Below are 18,036 nucleotides of genomic sequence, written 5' to 3'. Positions count from 1 at the left end.
GGGAAGGGGCGGGGCTCCGGCGCTGGAGCAGTCGGCTCCGCTCGGCAACCTCGGAGCGGGGATTTCTGCTTTCCTCCCGCGTGGGTGCGGATGGGCCCCGGCTAGGCTCGGCGTGGGGGATGGGGCCCGAATCAAGCCCAGGGACAAGGTTGAGGATGGAACCAGACCTGTGGGCGGAACTACGGGCGGAGGGCGCGGCCGATCCCTGAGGGCGGGGCTGGAGGTGGGAGGAGACCCAGCGCGCGTGTGGACGCTGCATAGTCAAGCCTGAAGGGCGAAGCATTAAAAGGTTTTTCTCCCTCTTCTCCCCTCGTTCCTAGAGCCCTTACAGTGATTCTCCCGTATTGATAATCCTGTCAATCCAGTCAATTCCGTCTTTAGGCCTTTATTTGAAAGACACCATGCTAAACTCTAAAATTGATTCCTTTGGGTTTTCAGTGTAGTGACATTTTCTGCAAATCTTTTATTTTTTACCTCTTCTAGTATGTGTTTCTCTTTTTATTTATTTATTTATTTTGAAATAGAACTGGTACTGGGCATTGTTAGCTTATTCAGGAATAGAGCTAAAATTTCCCCGGTAATCATGTGTGCTATTGTTTTCGGTGGATGTCCTTTGTAGAGCTAATACAGATTTTTAAACCCTGATTTAATAACGCATTTTATCAAGAGTTCGTGTGCGTTATTAAATGTGTTTTACCTATCTATTAAATTTTTTTGCTAGATGTGATTTTTGCTAGATGTGGACTGGAAGAGTCCACATGATACTAGTTAAGGAGTTTATTCAACAATCGGTGTGAGGAGTTCGAACCCCAGGAAAACAGTTCAACAGAGTGCTCTGATGGAACTGCTCCAAGGTGTGTGAGTTTCCTGTATCTCTTTCACAAAACTGTGTGTGTGCTGGGAAGAGGAAAAGAAGAAAAAGCCTTACAAATAGAGTTCATATATGTTTTTAAAAAAGGATAGAGTACACATGGGCTTTTCTCTAGATTATACGTAGAAGATAACATAATTAAGATTTCTTGGTTATACATCAAACAAATTCAGAGATGCTGATGTTATCTATGAGTGGAAGGCAGCAAGGACCAGGATCCTTAGTTGTCCCTCAGCCTCTAAGAAATGCAGCTGAGAAATATAAGAGTGAGGTACCCCTTTCTCTCTTCCTGTTGTGAGTCTGTCCAGCTGGGATCTTCTGTCATGACATGTGGAGTTGCAAGGTAATTTGACACAGGCTGAAGATGGCCTGCACAGCTGCGCCACAGTACAGCCTGGATTTTGTAGTACTGACTTAAAGCCTATGCGGTTTGCTTGCTAGATTTGCCTGTTAACCAGGGAAAGGGGTCCCAAAACTCTGTCCAGAAAACCATGCTAAAGTCTGATCATTGATTCCCTTGCATTTCGAATTTAATGACATTTTTCTGTAAATTTACATCTTCTTCAAGTATGTATTTCTGTTTTTATTTTTCCAATCTTACCATATGGTCCAGGGCCTCCCATACTAGCTTGTGAAATAGCACTGATAGCAGGCATTCCTCACTTATTCAGGAATGGTTCTAAAGTTTCTCTGGTGATCCAGTTTGCTGTGGTTTTTAGTGGGTGGCCTTTGCGGAGTTAATAAAGATCTTTTAAAAATCCTGATTTACTAGCACATTTTACAAGAATTGTTCATGTGTATTATTAAATGTATTTTATTGATCTATTGAATTGATATCCAGTTTGCTATGTTAATTTTTCTGTACAAAATAATTTTTATGTAGCCAAAAGAATCTTTTTAAAAAAATAATTTCTAGGTTTCCTGCCTGACCTAAAAAATTCTCTTCAAACTCTAGATTACATTCAGTTTTCCTAGTGTTTTCTAAAAATTCTTTTAATGACATTTTAGTCTTTAATCTTCAAAGAATGTGTTTTGACATGTGGTGTGGGGTAGTGGATCCATTTTTTTTCCCTCCAGAAAGAGAGCCACTAGTCATAGTGTCATTTATTCATAAACTATCCTTGACCTACTGATTCGAAATTCCACCTTTATTAAACAATAAATTCTGATATATGCTCGTATCAATTTCTATACTCTTCTGTGCCAGTAACGTTTATTTATGCCCGTATAATACTCTTGATTACAAGAGTTTTATATTAAGTTTTAACATTAAGAAGTAAAAATATAATGGCACCTAAAGCTTATTGCATCTTAAGCTCCAAGTGCTTCAGAGTCATTACATTTCTTTTGCTCCTATGATGTAGCCATTATCAAGATTTTCTCTTTTGTTTGTTTTCTGCAACAGCTATGTTGAGACATAATTTGCATGCCATACAGTTTAGCCATTTAAAATTATAGTATTCAGTGTTTTTTAGTATGTTCACAGAATGGTGCAACCATCACAATTTTAGAAACTTTGCCTCACTCCAAAAGTGTCTTTGGCTGTCATGCCCCCATTTTCCTACTCCCTTAATGTCTAAGCTGCCACAGATCTACTTTCTGTCTCTATAGATTTGTGTTTTCATTTTCTAGATTTTTCCTATAAATGAAATCATACAATACTTTCTTTCTAATTGGTGTGTAGTTGTATTTCATCATTGTTTTATTTAGGTCCTTTGTAACTTTTTTCAGCAAAGTTTTCTAGGTCTCAGTATACAAGTCTTTTACCTCCTTGGTTAACTATCTCCCTATGTATTTTATTAGTTTTGATGCAATTGTAATGGAGTTTTTCAGATTGTTCATTGCTGTGTATAGAAACATTGATTTATCTGTGTTGAAATTGTACTCTGCAAACTTGCTGAATTTGTTTATTAGCTAGAGTAGTTTGTGTGTGTGTGTGTGTGTGTGTGTGTGTGTGTGAATTAACCATTCATCTTGCTTTTCTTGGCTGCATAGTATTGCATTGTACAAGTGCACCTTCATTTATCTAAGTTGTTCTCTAGTGACTGACAGGTAGTGACTCTAGTGTTGCCGATATTTTTATATAACAATGCTGCAATGAATAACTTTGTACATAGAAAATTTTACATGAGTATGAGTGTACCTGTATGGTAAGTTCTTGTCACTGGAATGTCTGAGTCAAGTCTAAAATCAGAAACATCATACACGAGGACATTGAGGTATAACAATGACAAGGCATGTTAATATAACTGCAAATTATTTAGCATTATTTCATGAAAATTAACAATTTTATTACTATTTCATAAACCAAAGCATTATTTTACTGCCCTTCTCCCATCTTATAATGTGTTTCCTTGAAAACAGGGCCTCAATACAAAGGCTGTGTGCAGATGGTTTTTTGGGAGAAAATTTGATCACAAAGAGTAGGAGTACAGAACAATGGGAGTCAAAAAGAGAAGGAAGGAAAGACAACAAAAGGAATCGTTGTCATTTTGATCCCTCTATGGGTGACTAGTGCTCAATGCCACCAAACCCTTCCGAGGTGCATTATGAAATGTGTCTCAGAACTTTCCAGTAGGTAGGTTAAAAGATATCAGCTCATGTCTTCTATTGGCCAAGGATGATCCTAGAGGGATTAACATCCCCACATTTCTTTTTTTACTTTTGCCGAGGAAGATTTGCCCTGAGCCAACATCTCTTGCCAATCTTCCTCTTTTTGCTTCAGGAAGATTTACCCTGAGCTAACATTTGTGCCAAACTTCCTCTATTTTGTATGTGGCTCACCACCACAGTGTGGCCACCCATGAGTGGTATAGATCCATGTCTGGGAACTAAACCCAGGCCCCCAAAGCAGAGCATACCGAACTTAACCACTAGGCCATGGGGTTGACCCCAATCTCCCACATTTCTGAGTTGCAAATTTATGAGTACAGAGCAGATTCCCTCAGGTGTTCCATATAGTGGTATAAGAGAAGCTTCAGGACAGAAAGTAGGAGGAATGTGACATGGGCCTGAGGCAAGGTGCTTTCCAGTTGCAGCTGTGCGAAGCTTTTCACAGTCTCCATTGAAATAATTAAAGAAGACATGGCTGGAGTAAAAAAATGGGGCAAGAGGATTTTTAATTGGTGCCTCTCTTAGTTTTCTAGGGCTGCCACAGCAAAATACCAAAGCCTAGGTGACTTAAACCACAGACATTTATTTTCTGGCCATCCTAGGGGCTGGAAGGCCAAGATCAAAGTACCAGCATGTTTGGTTTCCTCTGCGGCCTCTCCTCTAGGCTTGCAGATGGCTGCTCTCTTGCTGTCTCTTCACATTGTCATCTCTCTGTGCACAAGTGCCTCTGGAGTCTCTCTGTGTGTCCTTGTCTCCTCCTCTTATAAAGACATCACTCGAATTAGATTAGGGCCCACCCTAATGACCCCATTTTAGCTTAATTACCTCTTTAAAGACCCTTCCTCCAAATACATCACATTCTGAGGTACTGGAGATTAGAGTTTCAACATATGAATTTTGGGGGCCCACAACTCAGTCCATTACAGTTCCCAAGATGTGTGTAATATACCCATCTGTAACTATTCCCTTTTATTCATCACGTGGGAAACATGCTATCTAAACGATAGTTCTTGTTTTCTTCCTATTCTGTTATTTACACCACTACTTGATCTGGGTTTTTGCTTTAAGGAGGCAAATTACCTAAATTTTTACATGTAAGTAAAATGAATATGAAAAACAAGACATTTTGAAGTTAACAGATGGATTAATGGAAGAAACAAGAGGAAATCTACTATATAAATTTGTGACAGTTACAAATGTTCAGTTTGTGTAGATGATGTTTACTATGAGGCAAAGACTGTGAGAAAGAGCAAATTGGAAACATCTGCATGCCCAAGTGCATTTCTAATTCTAGTATTAGCATTGGTGTGGTTGATTTGTGCCTCTAAATATTTATTACCTGCTATCTTCCAGGAATGGTATGAAGTTTGAAGCAAAATAAAGGCCCATTTTCATAGAGCTTATATTCTATTGAGAGAAAGAGAATACATTAATGTACAAATAAATGGTAAAAATCGAGACTGTAATAAATGCTAATAAAAAAGTAAAGGCTAGGGGCCAGCCCTGTGGCCAAGTGGTTAAAGTTCTACACACTCTGCTTCAGCAGCCTGGGGTTCACAGGTTCGGATCCTGTGGGTGTGGACCTACTCCACTCATCAGCCTTGCTGTGGAGGCATCCCACATACAAAGTAGAGGAAGACTGGCACGGATATTAGCTCAGGGCTAATGTTCCTCAAGCAAAAAAAGAAGGGGATTGGCAACAGATGTTAACTCAGGGTGAATCTTCCTCACACACAAAAAAGGTAAAGACTAGCTATTAAGCCTATTTTAACATAATGTTATTATTGCTTAACCATTTAGACAATTCCTTGTGTGGATCTTTTGACATTGTCACTGGTGTTACTCTTTCTGATATAACATGTTTGGAAGGGAGGGAGGGAGAAAGGGAAGGAAGGAAGGAAGGAAAAAAATAAATGAAGGAAAAAACATTGAATTTGTTCTTGTAGAGGTTCAGCTTGATGTGCCTATGAACTACCCTACTAATAATATCCACTTGGCAGTGTCATATGCTCTTTTGGTGTTCTATCCTGATGGCAGTAGTGGGAGAGAGAATTGAATTTACAGAGAAGCAGGTCAGCAAGACAAGAGTATGCTTGGCTGAGTCTTACTCATGATCCTTCAGTTCTCAGATTAGCTCTCATTTCCTAAGGAAAGTCTCTCTCAACTCCAAACTTCCATGCATCACAAATAAGCTCTCATGGGACACTGTATATGTTGTTGCAGGTCACAATCCAAATAGCCAAAGGATAGACTATAGTGAGTCCTGTGCTGTGTTGTCCACTTCTCCCTTCTAAATTAAGGGTTTATTCTTCCAAGTGCAGGGAGTGCAGCCATCTGACAGCCCTCAGTGTTTAGCCCTCATTGAGAATTGCCCTCAGCTAAAGGAACCTGCCCCATTCAAGGTCACACCGCTCGGATCTCTTTCTGTGGGAGTATAACTGACCCACAGCCATCTGTATCCACCCCTGTGTTTGCTCTGAGGTTGCTTCTTGGCTTCTTACAGCCACTGACTGAGCACAGCAGGGTACCAGTCCATGTGCATTCTCATGGTCACACAGTGACGTTGATGACCAGGTCAACTACTCCTGGCAGACAGTGACTCCTCTTCTTGGCATGAGGGACCTGAGGTCCTGGGCAGCAGAAGTTCAATGGGATTTTTCCATGTCTCTGAAAGTGCTATCTCTTTAGGAGCCAAGACCTCTAAACATGCAGAGGCCAGCAGCATGGAGACCTGAAACACAAACTCCCCATGTGGCTCACAGGGAGTGATGGTAGGTGGGGCCACTTCTACTTCCAACTTTTGATTTCTGGACTCATGAATTCAATAAACTGGAGGCACAGTAAATTATGATTGTCATTGATTTGGAGTGTACACTGCATCCTGTGAATTATGTAGCCAGAATGTGCTATGTATTCAAATGCCTGCACTAAATATTATCATTCTCTTTGAAATTAAATCATGTTCCCATATCTTCCATTATTTTTTTTTTAAACTAACCATACCTCTATACTCCCTCTAGGCTGTGTTTTACCTCTGTCCTCCTTTCTCTTACAAATTTTACAGGTGATTTATATTTGCCACCCATGTTGCCTCAATACCAACTCTGTCTCATTACACCTGGATTATTTCTGTCCCTGCTCCTCTATTTAGAGGTAATAAATGGAGCCCTTCCTAAGAGCAACAAAAGTTTCCACACCACCAGCAAATGTCAAGAGATATTGTCCTCATTTGGTTAGCCCTGTCAACAAAACCAAAACTATTAACCACTCTGCTTTTCTTCAGAAAGGGCATGTTGTGTCCTATGACTTTGTGGACACCAAGTGATGCTTGAAATTGACAAGGATTCTTCAAGGGAAGAACATCACACAAAGTTGGTTCCTGGGTTTGGTTCTTACAGAAATGATACATTCCTTGGGGGACGCCCTGTCACTTTTTTTTTTTGTAGTAAAGGTTAAAGTTCTTTTTTTTTATTGCAGTAACATTGGGTTATAACATTATATTACTTTCAGGTGTACATTGAACTATATTTCGAATTCTGTGCAGATTACATCATGTTCACCACTCAAAGACTCATTACAATCCTTCCCCACACATGTGAGCCTAATCATCCCTTTCGCCCTCTTCCCTCCCCTGCTTGCCCTCTGGTAACCACAAATCCAATCTCTGTTGCTGTGTGCTTGTTTGTCATTGTTTTTATCTTCTACTTATGTGTGAGATAATATGCTATTTGACTTTCTCCCTCTGACTTATTTCACTCAGCATAATACCCTCAAGGTCCATCCATGTTGTCACAAATGGCTTGATTTCATCATTTCTTATGGCTGAGTAGTAGTCCATTGTATATATACACCACATCTTCTTTATCCATTCATCCCTTGATGGGCACCTAGGTTGCTTCCAAGTGTTGGCTATTGTGAATAATGCTGCAATGAACATAGCGGTGCATGTATCTTTGTGCATTTGTGTTTTCAAGTTCTTTGGATAAATACCCAGCAGTGGAATAGCTGGATCATATGGTAGATCTATTCTTAACTTTCTGAGGAAACTCCATACGGCTTTCCATAGTGGCTGCACTCCCACCAGCAGTGTACGAGGGTTCCCTTCTCTCCACATCCTCTCCAACACTGGTTGTTTCCTGTCTTGTTAATGATAGCCATTCTGACTGGAGTGAGGTGATATCTCATTGAGGTTTTTTTTTCTTTTTATTTTTTTTATTGAGTTGATAGATTACAATCTTGTGCGATTTCAGTTGTACATTATTGTTTGTCAGTCGTGTTGTAGGTGCACCCCTTCACCCTTTGTGCCCACCTCCCACCCCACCTTTCCCCTGGTAGCCACTAATCTGTTCTCTTTGTCTACATTTTTAAATTCCTCATATGAGTGGAGTCATACAGAGATTGTCCTTCTCTAACTGGCCTATTTCACTTAACATAATTCTCTCAAGGTCCATCCATGTTGTTGCAAATGGGACGATTTTGTTCTGTTTTACGGCTGAGTAATATTCCACTGTGTATATATATATATATGACATCTTCTTTATCCAATCATCTGTTGATGGGCACTTAGGTTGCTTCCACGTCTTGGCTATTGTAAATAATGCTGCAATGAACATTAGGGTGCATAGGACTTTGGAATTGCTGACTTCAAGCTCTTTGGATAGCTACCCAGTAGTGGAATGGCTGGATCGTATGGTAGTTCTATTTTTAATTTTCTGAGGAATCTCCATACTGTTTTCCATAGTGGCTGCACCAGTTTGCATTCCCACCAGCAGTGTATAAGGGTTCCTTTTTCTCCACAACTTCTCCAACATTTGTTACTATTAGTTTTAGATATTTTTGTCATTCTAATGGGTGTAAGGTGATATCTTAGTGTAGTTTTGATTTGCATTTCCCTGATGATCAGCGATGATGAGCATCTTTTCATGTGCCTATTGGCCATCCATATATCTTCTTTGGAGAAATGTCTCTTCATGTCTCCAGCCCAATTTTTGATCGAGTTGTTTGATTTTTTTGTTGTTGAGTTGTGTGAGTTCTTTATGTATTATGGATATTAAGCCTTTGTCAGATATATGACTTGCAAATATTTTTTTCCCAGTTCGTGGGTTGTCTTTTTGTTTCAATCTTGTTTTCATTTGCCTTGAAGAAGCTCTTTAGTCTGATGAAGTCCCATTTGTTTATTCTTTCTATTGTTTCCCCTCTCTGAGAAGACATGGTGTCTGAAAAGATCCTTTTAATACTGATGTCAAAGAGTGTACTGCCTACGTTTTCTTCTAGAAGCCTTATGGTTTAAGGTCTCACCTTTAGGTCTTTGATCCATTTTGAGTTTATTTTGGTGAATGGTGAGAAAGAATGGTCACTTTTCATTCTTTTACATATGGCTTTCCAGTTTTCCCAGCACCATTTGTTGAAAAGACTTTCTTTTCTCCATTGTATGCCCTCAGCTCCTTTGTCAAAGATAAACTGTCCATAGATGTGTGGTTTCATTTTGGGCTTTCAATTCTGTTCCATTGATCTGTGCACCTGTTTTTGTACCAGTGCCATGCTGTTTTGATTACTGTAGCTTTGTAGTATGTTTTGAAGTCAGGGATTGTGATGCCTCTGGCTTTGTTCTTCTTTCTCAGGATTGCTTTAGCAATTCAGGGTCTTTTGTTGCCCCATATGAATTTTAGGATTCTTTGTTCTAATTCTGTAAAGAATGTCATTGGGATTCTGATTGGGATAGCGTTGAATCTGTAGATTGTTTTAGGTAGAACGGACATTTTAACTATGTTTGTTCTTCCAATCCATGTACATGGAATGTTTTCCATGTGCTTATGTTGTCATCCAATTCTCTCAGAAAGGCCTTGTAATTTTCATTGTATAGGTCTTTCACTTCCTTAGTTAAATTCACCCTGAGGTATTTTATGCTTTTTGTGGTGATTGTGAATGGTATTGTGTTCTTGAGTTCTTTTTCTGTTAGTTTGTTATTAGAATATAGAAATGCTACTGATTTATGCAAATTGATCTTATACCCTGCAACTTTGCTGTAGTTGTTGATTACTTCTAAAAGTTTTCCAATGGATTCTTTGGTGTTTTCTATATATAAGATCATGTCGTCTGCAAACAGTGAGAGTTTCACTTCTTCTCTCCCTATTTGGATTCCTTTTATTCCTTTTTCTTGCCTGATTGCTCTGGCCAGGACCTACACTACTATGTTAAATAAGAGTGGTGATAGAGGACATCCTTGTCTCATTCCTGTTTTCAGGGGGATGGCGCTCAGTTTTTGCCCATTGAGTATGATGTTGGCTGTGGGTTTGTCATATATGGCCTTTATTATGTTGAGGTAGTTCCCCTCTATGCCCATTTTGTTCAAAATGTTTATCATAAATGGCTGTTGGATCTTGTGAATGCTTTCTCTGCATCTATTGAGATGATCATGTGGTTTTTATTCCTCAGTTTGTTGATATGGTGTATCACGTTGATTGATTTGTGGATGTTGAACCATCCCTGTGTCCCTGGTATGAATCCCCCTTGATCATGATGTATGATCCTTTTGATGAATTGCTGAATTCTGGTTGCCAAAATTTTGTTTAGAATTTTTGCATTTATGTTCATCAGCGATATTGGCCTGTAATTCTCTTTTTTTGTGGTGTCCTTGTCAGGCTTTGGTATCAGTGTGATGTTGGCCTCGTAAACTGTGTTAGGAAGTGTTCCATCCTCCCTAATTTTTTGGAATAGCTTGGAAAGGGTAGGTATTAAATCCTCTCTGAAAGTTTGGTAGAATCCCCCAGGAAAGCCATCTGGTCCTGGGGTTTTATTCTTTGGGATGTTTTTGATTGCTGTTTCAATCTCTTTCCTTGTGATTGGTCTGTTCAAATTGTCTGCTTCTTCTTGAGTGAGCTTTGGGAGATTGTAAGAGTCCAAGAATTTATCCATTTCCTCTAGGTTATCCATTTTGTGGGCATATAATTTTTCATAGTATTCTCTTATAATCCATTATACTTCTGCAGAGTCTGTTGTTATTTCTCCTCTTTCATTTCTGATTTTGTTTATTTGAGCTTTCTCCCTTTTTTTCTTTGTAAGTGTGGCTAGGGGTTTGTCAATTTTATTTATCTTCTCAAAGAAACAGCTGTTTGTTTCATTGATCCTTTCTACCGCCCTTTTCGTTTCAATAGCATTTATTTCTGCTCTGATTTTTATTATTTCTCTCCTTCTGCTGACTTTGGGCTTTGTTCTTCTTTCTCTAATTCAGTTAGGTGTAGTTTAAGATTGCTTATTTGGGACTTTTCTTGTTTGTTAAGATGTGTCTGTATTGCGATGAATTTTCCTCTTAATACAGCTTTTACTGTATCCCATATGAGGTGGTATGGCATGTTATCATTTTCATTTGTCTCCAGGTATTTTTTTATGTCTTCTTTAATTTCTTCAATGATCCATTGCTTGTTCAGTAGCGTATTGTTTATTCTCCACATCCTTGTGCCTTTCTCAGCTTTTTTCTTGTAATTAACTTCTAGCCTTCTAGCATTATGATCAGAGAAGATGCTTGTTATTATTTCAATTTTTTTTAAATTTGTAGAGGCTTGCCTTGTTTCTCAACATATGGTCTATCCTTGAGAATGTTCCATGCGCACTTGAGAAGAATGTGTATTCTGCTGTTTTTGGATGAAGTGTTCTATATATGTCTATTAAGTCCAATTGTTTTAGTTTTTCATTTAGCTCCACTATTTCCTTGTTGATTTTCTGTCTGGATGATCTGTCCATTGATGTGAGTGGGGTGTTGAGGTACCCTACTATTATTGTGTTGTTTTTGACATCTTCCTTTAGGTCTGTTAATAGTTGCTTTATGAACTTTGGTGCTCCTGTGTCGGGTGCATAGATATTTATAAGCGTTATTTCTTCCTGATGAAGTGTCCCTTTGATCATTATATATTATCCCTCTGTGTCTCTCTTTACTTGCCTTATTTTGAAATCTGCTTTGTCTGATATAAGTGTTGCAACACCTGCTTTCTTTTGCTTGCTATTAGCTTGAAGTATTGTCTTCCACCCCTTCACTCTGAGCATGTGTTTGTCCTTGGGGCTGAGGTGTGTTTCCTGGAGGCAACAAATTGTTGGATCTTGTTCTTTAATCCATTTTGCCACTCTGTGTCTTTTTATTGGAGAGTTCAATCCGTTTACATTGAGAGTGATAATTGATGCATGTGGACTTAAAGCTGTCAATGTGTTGCTCATTATCTGGCTTTCCTGCTTTTCTCTTCCTGGGTGCTTTATCCTACCCATTTGATACTGCAATTTCTTATGCTGGCTTTCTTTGATTTTTCCTTATTTATGTTTTGTGGCTCTGTTCTGTTTTTTAGTTTAGTGGCTACCCTGAAGTTTGTATTTAGAATCTCATGTATAATATAGTCTATTCTCTGGTGGCCTCTTACTTACTTGGCCTAGACTGATTTAGTCCCTTTGCTCTTCCCCTCCTAAATTACTATTTTCATCTCTTATTCCAACTCGTGTTATGAGTTTTTAGTTAGAGTGATAAGATCATCTTTGCTTTGGTGGTTTCCTTTCCTGTATCCTAATGCTATAGTTGAATATTTACTATCCTATTCTGGTTTTATCTATCTGTCTCCCTACTCTGTGGTTTGTAACCCCTTTCTCTTTTCTTTTTTCAGGTATGAGAGCCTTCTTGAGGATTTCTTATAGTGGAGGACTTTTGGTTACAAATTCCCTTAACTTTTGTTTGTCTGGAAAATATTTAATTTCTCCCTCATATCTGAAGGATATTTTTGCTGGATGGAGTATTCTTGGCTGAAGGTTTTTATCTTTTAAAGTTTTGAATATGTCATTCTATTCTCTCCTAGCTTGTAAGGTTTCTGTAGAGAAATCGGCTGAAGCTTGATAGGAGTTCCTTTGTAGGTTATTTTCTTCTGTCTTGCTGCCCTGAGTATTCTTTCTTTGTCTTTCATTTTTGCCATTTTTACTACTATATGCCTTGCAGTAGGTCTTTTTACATTGACAAATCTAGGAGATCTGAAAGCTTCCTCCACACACATTTCTCCCTCAATCCCTAGATTTGGGAATTCTCTTCTATAATTTCATTAAGCACACTTTCTGCTCCATTTTCCTTTTCCACTCCCTCAGGACTTCCGATGATTCTTACATTTGTTCTCCTCATTGAATCCGCTATTTCTCTGATATTTCCCCCTTTTTTTTTATCCTCAGTTCTCTTTCTTCCTCTGTCTGGAGCCATTCAGCCTGTCTATCTTCGATTATGCTAATTTGCTCCTCTATGGTTTCTACATGGGAATTCATGGAATCCGTATTCTGTTTTATCTGGTCCATTGTATTTTTCATCTCTAGTATTTCTGTTTGATTCTTCTTTATAGTTTCAATCTCTTTTGTGAAGTAACTCCAGAACTCGTTGACTTGTTTCTCTATCTTTCCCTCTACCTCATTGAGTTTTTTGATGATAGCTACTCTGATCTCATTTTCACTTAGTTTACCTATTTCCAAGTCCTCAGGACTTAATTCTGTGTTTTTACTGTTTTCCTTTTGGTCTGGAGCTTTTATAAATTGCTGAATGGTAGAGGAGCAGTTTTTGTGCATGATGGTAGTATTTGGTTGCTGTTGCAGCCTGTCGCCACTAGATGGGGGTTGAGAGCCACACGTTCTGAGCCCTCTGCATTCAGCCAAGATGGTGGTGCACAGCGTGGGTTGCAGGAGAAGGGGCACTTTGTCTCGTGCCCCGATCTGGATTCCGATCAGCTCTCGTTCTCTGGTCTCCCAGGGCCCTGGCTTGATGGGGTCCCTGCACACGGGACCTTTCCCCTGTCAGTGGGTTTCCACTGCACCAGCGGCAGGAGTCCTGGATGATCCCCCAGTCACACGGCACGTCCCCCGCTCCTTCCCTCACCTGCGGCAGCGATCCCAGTCTCTAGGGGAGGGAGCAAAGTTCTCTCTTACCCAGTTCCAGCTCCTCCGAGGCTGGCTGCAGCCTCTCCATCCTTCGTCATCTTGTAGCTGTAGTTTTCTGATGGTCTGGTATTAGGGTTATTGGTTGAAATTCAGTTTTTCCAATTCTTTGGTTGTAGTTTGGAGGGGAGAGAGTCCTGGGTCAGCTCACCCCACCATTTTCCCTCTCATTGCCCTGTCACTTTTAAGTCAAACCAAAGAAAGAAGAATTTCTCCTTGGAGAAAATGCCTTCATCTTCCACCACTGTTGCCTACACTGACAGAATATTGGCTGAAAATTTTCCACTCTCTTATCTGTGTACCCAAGGAAGCTGAATTATTTGGAAAGAGGAAAGTCAATAAAATGATTTATTTAAGGAGGAGTCTGAGATTTCAAATCTTGAGATAATAATAAAATATCCCTGTTGCCCTTTTCCTATAATTTTCTGATTCCTGCTTATGTGAAAACCCAATTGGGCTTCCCAGGGACAGAACTCAAGGAATGGAAAGCTTCAGTGGTAACAGTCAGAGAGGGTCAGTGTGTCCCAGTGAGGCCTGGTGGTGTAAGAAGGAAAAGAGGAGAGAAAGTGGGTGCAGTGCTTTATCTTTAGAGAAATGAGACTGAGACTGTCCTATATTTATTCAGTCAACAAAGGTGAAGTCACTATACTTTGAAGGTACTTTAGTTTCTACTGAACTTAGTTTTTTCTAGCTCTTATTGTTTCCTTCTGTCTCTTTTTGGAATCTAGAGCCTCTCTCCAATAAGAGTTATTTTTCCAGAGAGTTTCCACCTCTTTTCTACTCTTTCCCATAATTGTAGGCTCCTGTTGGATTTCCTGTGTCCAATCATTAATTCACTAACTACTTACTGGAGATCTATTATGCACAAGATATTGCCTACTTTATCGTAATGTGATTGGAATTTTCTTTTCTCTAACTATTTTTGCAGCAGATTTGACTCACTGATAGCACTTAGTAATTCTGTATTGACTGTTGCTGTTTCATTTTAGTGTCCACAATATCATCTACAAATAATACAATTATTTCTGATGTCCGGTACACAGGACAATTTCTTTTTCTCATTTTACAACTCTCTTTACATGTTCAGGAGACTATTGAGTGATTGAAGTTGAAGTAGACTGCCTTAGTCTGTTCATGAATTTAACATAAACATTTTAGTGTTATATTTTAGAATATCATGTTGGCTGTAGTTGTAAAGCAGCCATTCTTTATTAGATTAAGAAATTGTCCTTAATGTCCTCATTTAGCTCAAGGCTCTGTCCTGGCTGCTAACCACAGTAACAACTGTTTCATTTTTTCAAATACATTTTCTACTGTGATTATAGTAATGATTTCTCTTCCTTCACCTAGTTTTCTGATGAATTATGTTAACAAAAAACACGGTATTAAACCAACTTCCCATTCTTAGAATAATATTACTTCTTCATGATGTATTGTTCTCTTAAAGTGCCAATGAATGCATTTGATTTAACTTTATTATTAAATTTTATGTCCACATTCAGGCATATGTGAGCTTGAAGATTTCTTTTTTGTGTTATAATTGATGCTTTGGGTATCAATCTTTATTATATATTTAAAATTTGTCTGTGTTGGGCACCTACTATGTGCCAGGCATCATGGAAGTCCCTAGAAAGACAATAGTGAGCAAAAACACGTCCTCTGACCCACAAGTGAACATAAAATTACCAATATGAGAAGCATATCCAGGAATACCACAGGATACTTGACTTGTGGACCTCACAAACTCTGTCCTCCTGACCCTCCCCCTCTGTTCTCCATCTCACTGGCCTCACAAATCCTTACCATTCCCCAGCTCACTCACCCTCAGGGCAACCATGAATTTTGTTCTCTCAGCCCAAAATACTTGCCCTTTCCTTATTTCCTCTGATAACAATTTTCCATCTTGCCTCTAACAGATCAAATATTCATATTTCATAGAAGACTTTTCTACCTACCTCCTAGACTAAGTTGGTCCTCAATGATTTTTTCTTTTTAATTAATTAACATTCTCCAACACTAATAACACTGAATCTTTTTTCTATCATGGAAAATGTAAACATTTATTTTTAACTCCTGAATTTTCCTTTCATCTTTTGGGAAGATTTTGTTTATAGAAGCTTTGAATATTTTTTATTAAATCTATCAGCCATAATTTTTGAAAGTAACTTTGTTGATTTTTAATACAATGTATCCCCACTTCTGTGCATGTACACATGAGCACACATTCTTTTTATTTTGTTTGAATGGTTTTGTGATTTTGTTCCCTCCTCTTACCTATGTAGTCCACATGCTTTTCCCTCTTCTTCTTGGAAGAATCCACTTGGCAGGCAGTCTCTGAAAGAGGGAACCACAGGAATCTTCATTAATTAGTGCTGCATGACAGTCAAAAGAGGTAACAGACTTGTTCTGTTTATAATGATCAGATTCCATCTTTGATGACTTCCCTAGTTTAAGGGAAATATGATAAATGATAGTCATGAAAAACAGATTTATTGTGATTATAAGAAGAAAAGTTCGCGTATGAAGTGTCCTGTATGTCACAGGACCCACACTAGAAAACTTACATGTGTCATCTCATTTAATTAACTCATCTAACAATGTAGGGGATATTTCTACTCCCATTGTAGAGGCAAAGTATCTGCAGCTAAGAGAGATTAGATAACCTCCTCTGGATTGCACATAAAATTAGTGGACCAAAATTTTATTCCAGGAAGTCTGGCTCAAGGTCCTATTTTCTAAATCACATGTCTATACTGTACTTTGGGAGAGTTATAGTTCAAAAATAATTGTCACAAAAGAAATTAATAATAATAATAGCTTTCATTTATTGAGATTCTACTGTGCACAAGGCTATTCCTAATCCTCACAAAGAAGATAATAACAGTAGCCACATTTTTAGAAAGAAAGAAAAAATAAGACACATGAGAGTTAACTGTCACACCAATATGAAGTGTCAAGTCACAGAATTAAGATTGTTTGAGTTGAAAACCCATGTCTTAACCACTATATAGAATTATTAGAATGAAGGAAGTATGGAAATTATCAAAGAAAAGACCTTAACTGTCTTCAATTATTTTGGAAGAGTCGTATCAAAGAATAAATTGGTTTATGTCCATAGGTTCAAATAGAAGAATTAGAATCAGTGAGTAGGAAATGAAAAGAGAGGGAGAGAGGTTTCTGCTAAGTTAGAGAAAGTCTGAATGATCACACACATTTAAGATGAAAATGGGCTACCACTTGACTGAGTGAATCGGTTCATTGGAAAGAATCAACAGAGGGTGGAGTTTGTCCACCTAAAGGTGAAATCAAGAGGTGCCAACTACCTGAGGTGCCAGGTGGATGTTCATTGAACATTGCTTTTGCCTCCTTCCCCAGAAGACACATCAGCTACATGGAAGCCGGAAACCACACAGAAGTGTCAGAATTCTTCCTCCTGGGTCCCCTAGAAGATCCTGAACTGCAGCCTCTGATCTTTGAGCTATTCCTGCCCATGTACCTGGTCAGTGTAATCAAGAACCTGCTCATCATCCTAGCCAGCAGCTCTGACTCCCAGCTCCACACCCCCATGTTCTTCTCTAACCTGTCCTTTGTTGACTTCTACCTCATCTCCACCACTGTCCCAAAGATGCTAGTGAACATCCAGACACAGAGAAAAGACATCTCCTACATAGGAAGCTTCACTCAGGTGTATTTTTTAATGACTTTTCTTGGGCTGGACAATTTTCTGATGGCCTCGGGCCAGTTTTCGGTTATATGCTACCCCCTGCACTACACAGTCATCATGAACCCACACCTCTGTGGCGTCTTGGTTCTCTGATGTCTTGCTTCATCATTTCCTGGGTCTCCCTGCTTCATATTCTACTGCTGAGGTAGCTGACCTGTATAGGCACTGAAATTCCACATTTCTTCTGTAAAGTGGCTCAGGTTCTCAAAGTGGCCCTCTCTGACACTCTTATCAATAACATCTACTTGTATGTAGCCACTACCCTACTGGGTGTGTTTCCTATCACTGAGATTCTGTTTTCTTACTCTCAGATTGTCTCCTCCTTAATGAGGATGGCCTCCACTGAGAGCAAGTATAAAGCACTTCCCAGCTGTGGTTTTCACCTCTCTGCAGTCTCCTTGTACAATGGGACAGACCTGGGGGTCTACCTGAGTTCTGTTGTGACCCATTCTTTCCAGAGAAGCTTGATTGCCTTAGTGAGGTACACTATGGTCACCCCCATGCTGAACCCCTTCATCTACAGCCTAAGGAGTAGGGATGTGAAAGGGGCCCTGGGAAGGTTCTTTTGCCAAGCAGCCTTTTGTCCATGATCGGTCACTGGCCTCAGAACTTAGGGGACATTTGAGCCCCAAAGGCTAGTGTTTCAATTTAAATCTCCTGGTTCTTTTTCTCCTCTAAAAGACATGCTTGATTTCTTCAGTTCCCAAAACTCCCCTGACTTCACTTTTATTTGCTTTTGTGTTAGTTTCCCTTTAACAATGTCCTCAGTAATTGGTTTTTGACTTTTCTTGCTTATATGCTGTCCATAAAGTTCCGTGTGTGGTCAGCTTTCTTGCAGTCATTCTTTAGATTTCTAACTGTCAGTTTAAAGCACTTATCATATCAG

At 39.1% G+C, this 18,036-nt stretch overlaps 1 pseudogene; it reads left to right on the top strand.

The window, feature by feature from the left end:
* Positions 1 to 70: 70 nt before the first annotated feature.
* LOC124252590 (olfactory receptor 7D4-like) lies at positions 71 to 17,740 on the top strand (annotated as a pseudogene).
* Positions 17,741 to 18,036: the final 296 nt, after the last annotated feature.

Source organism: Equus quagga, chromosome 14 (assembly GCF_021613505.1).
Source record: "Equus quagga isolate Etosha38 chromosome 14, UCLA_HA_Equagga_1.0, whole genome shotgun sequence".
In the NCBI taxonomy this organism is placed as follows: Eukaryota; Metazoa; Chordata; class Mammalia; order Perissodactyla; family Equidae; genus Equus; species Equus quagga.
The sequence above is the reverse complement of the archived record's forward strand: the minus strand, read 5'-3'. Positions and strand labels throughout refer to the sequence as shown.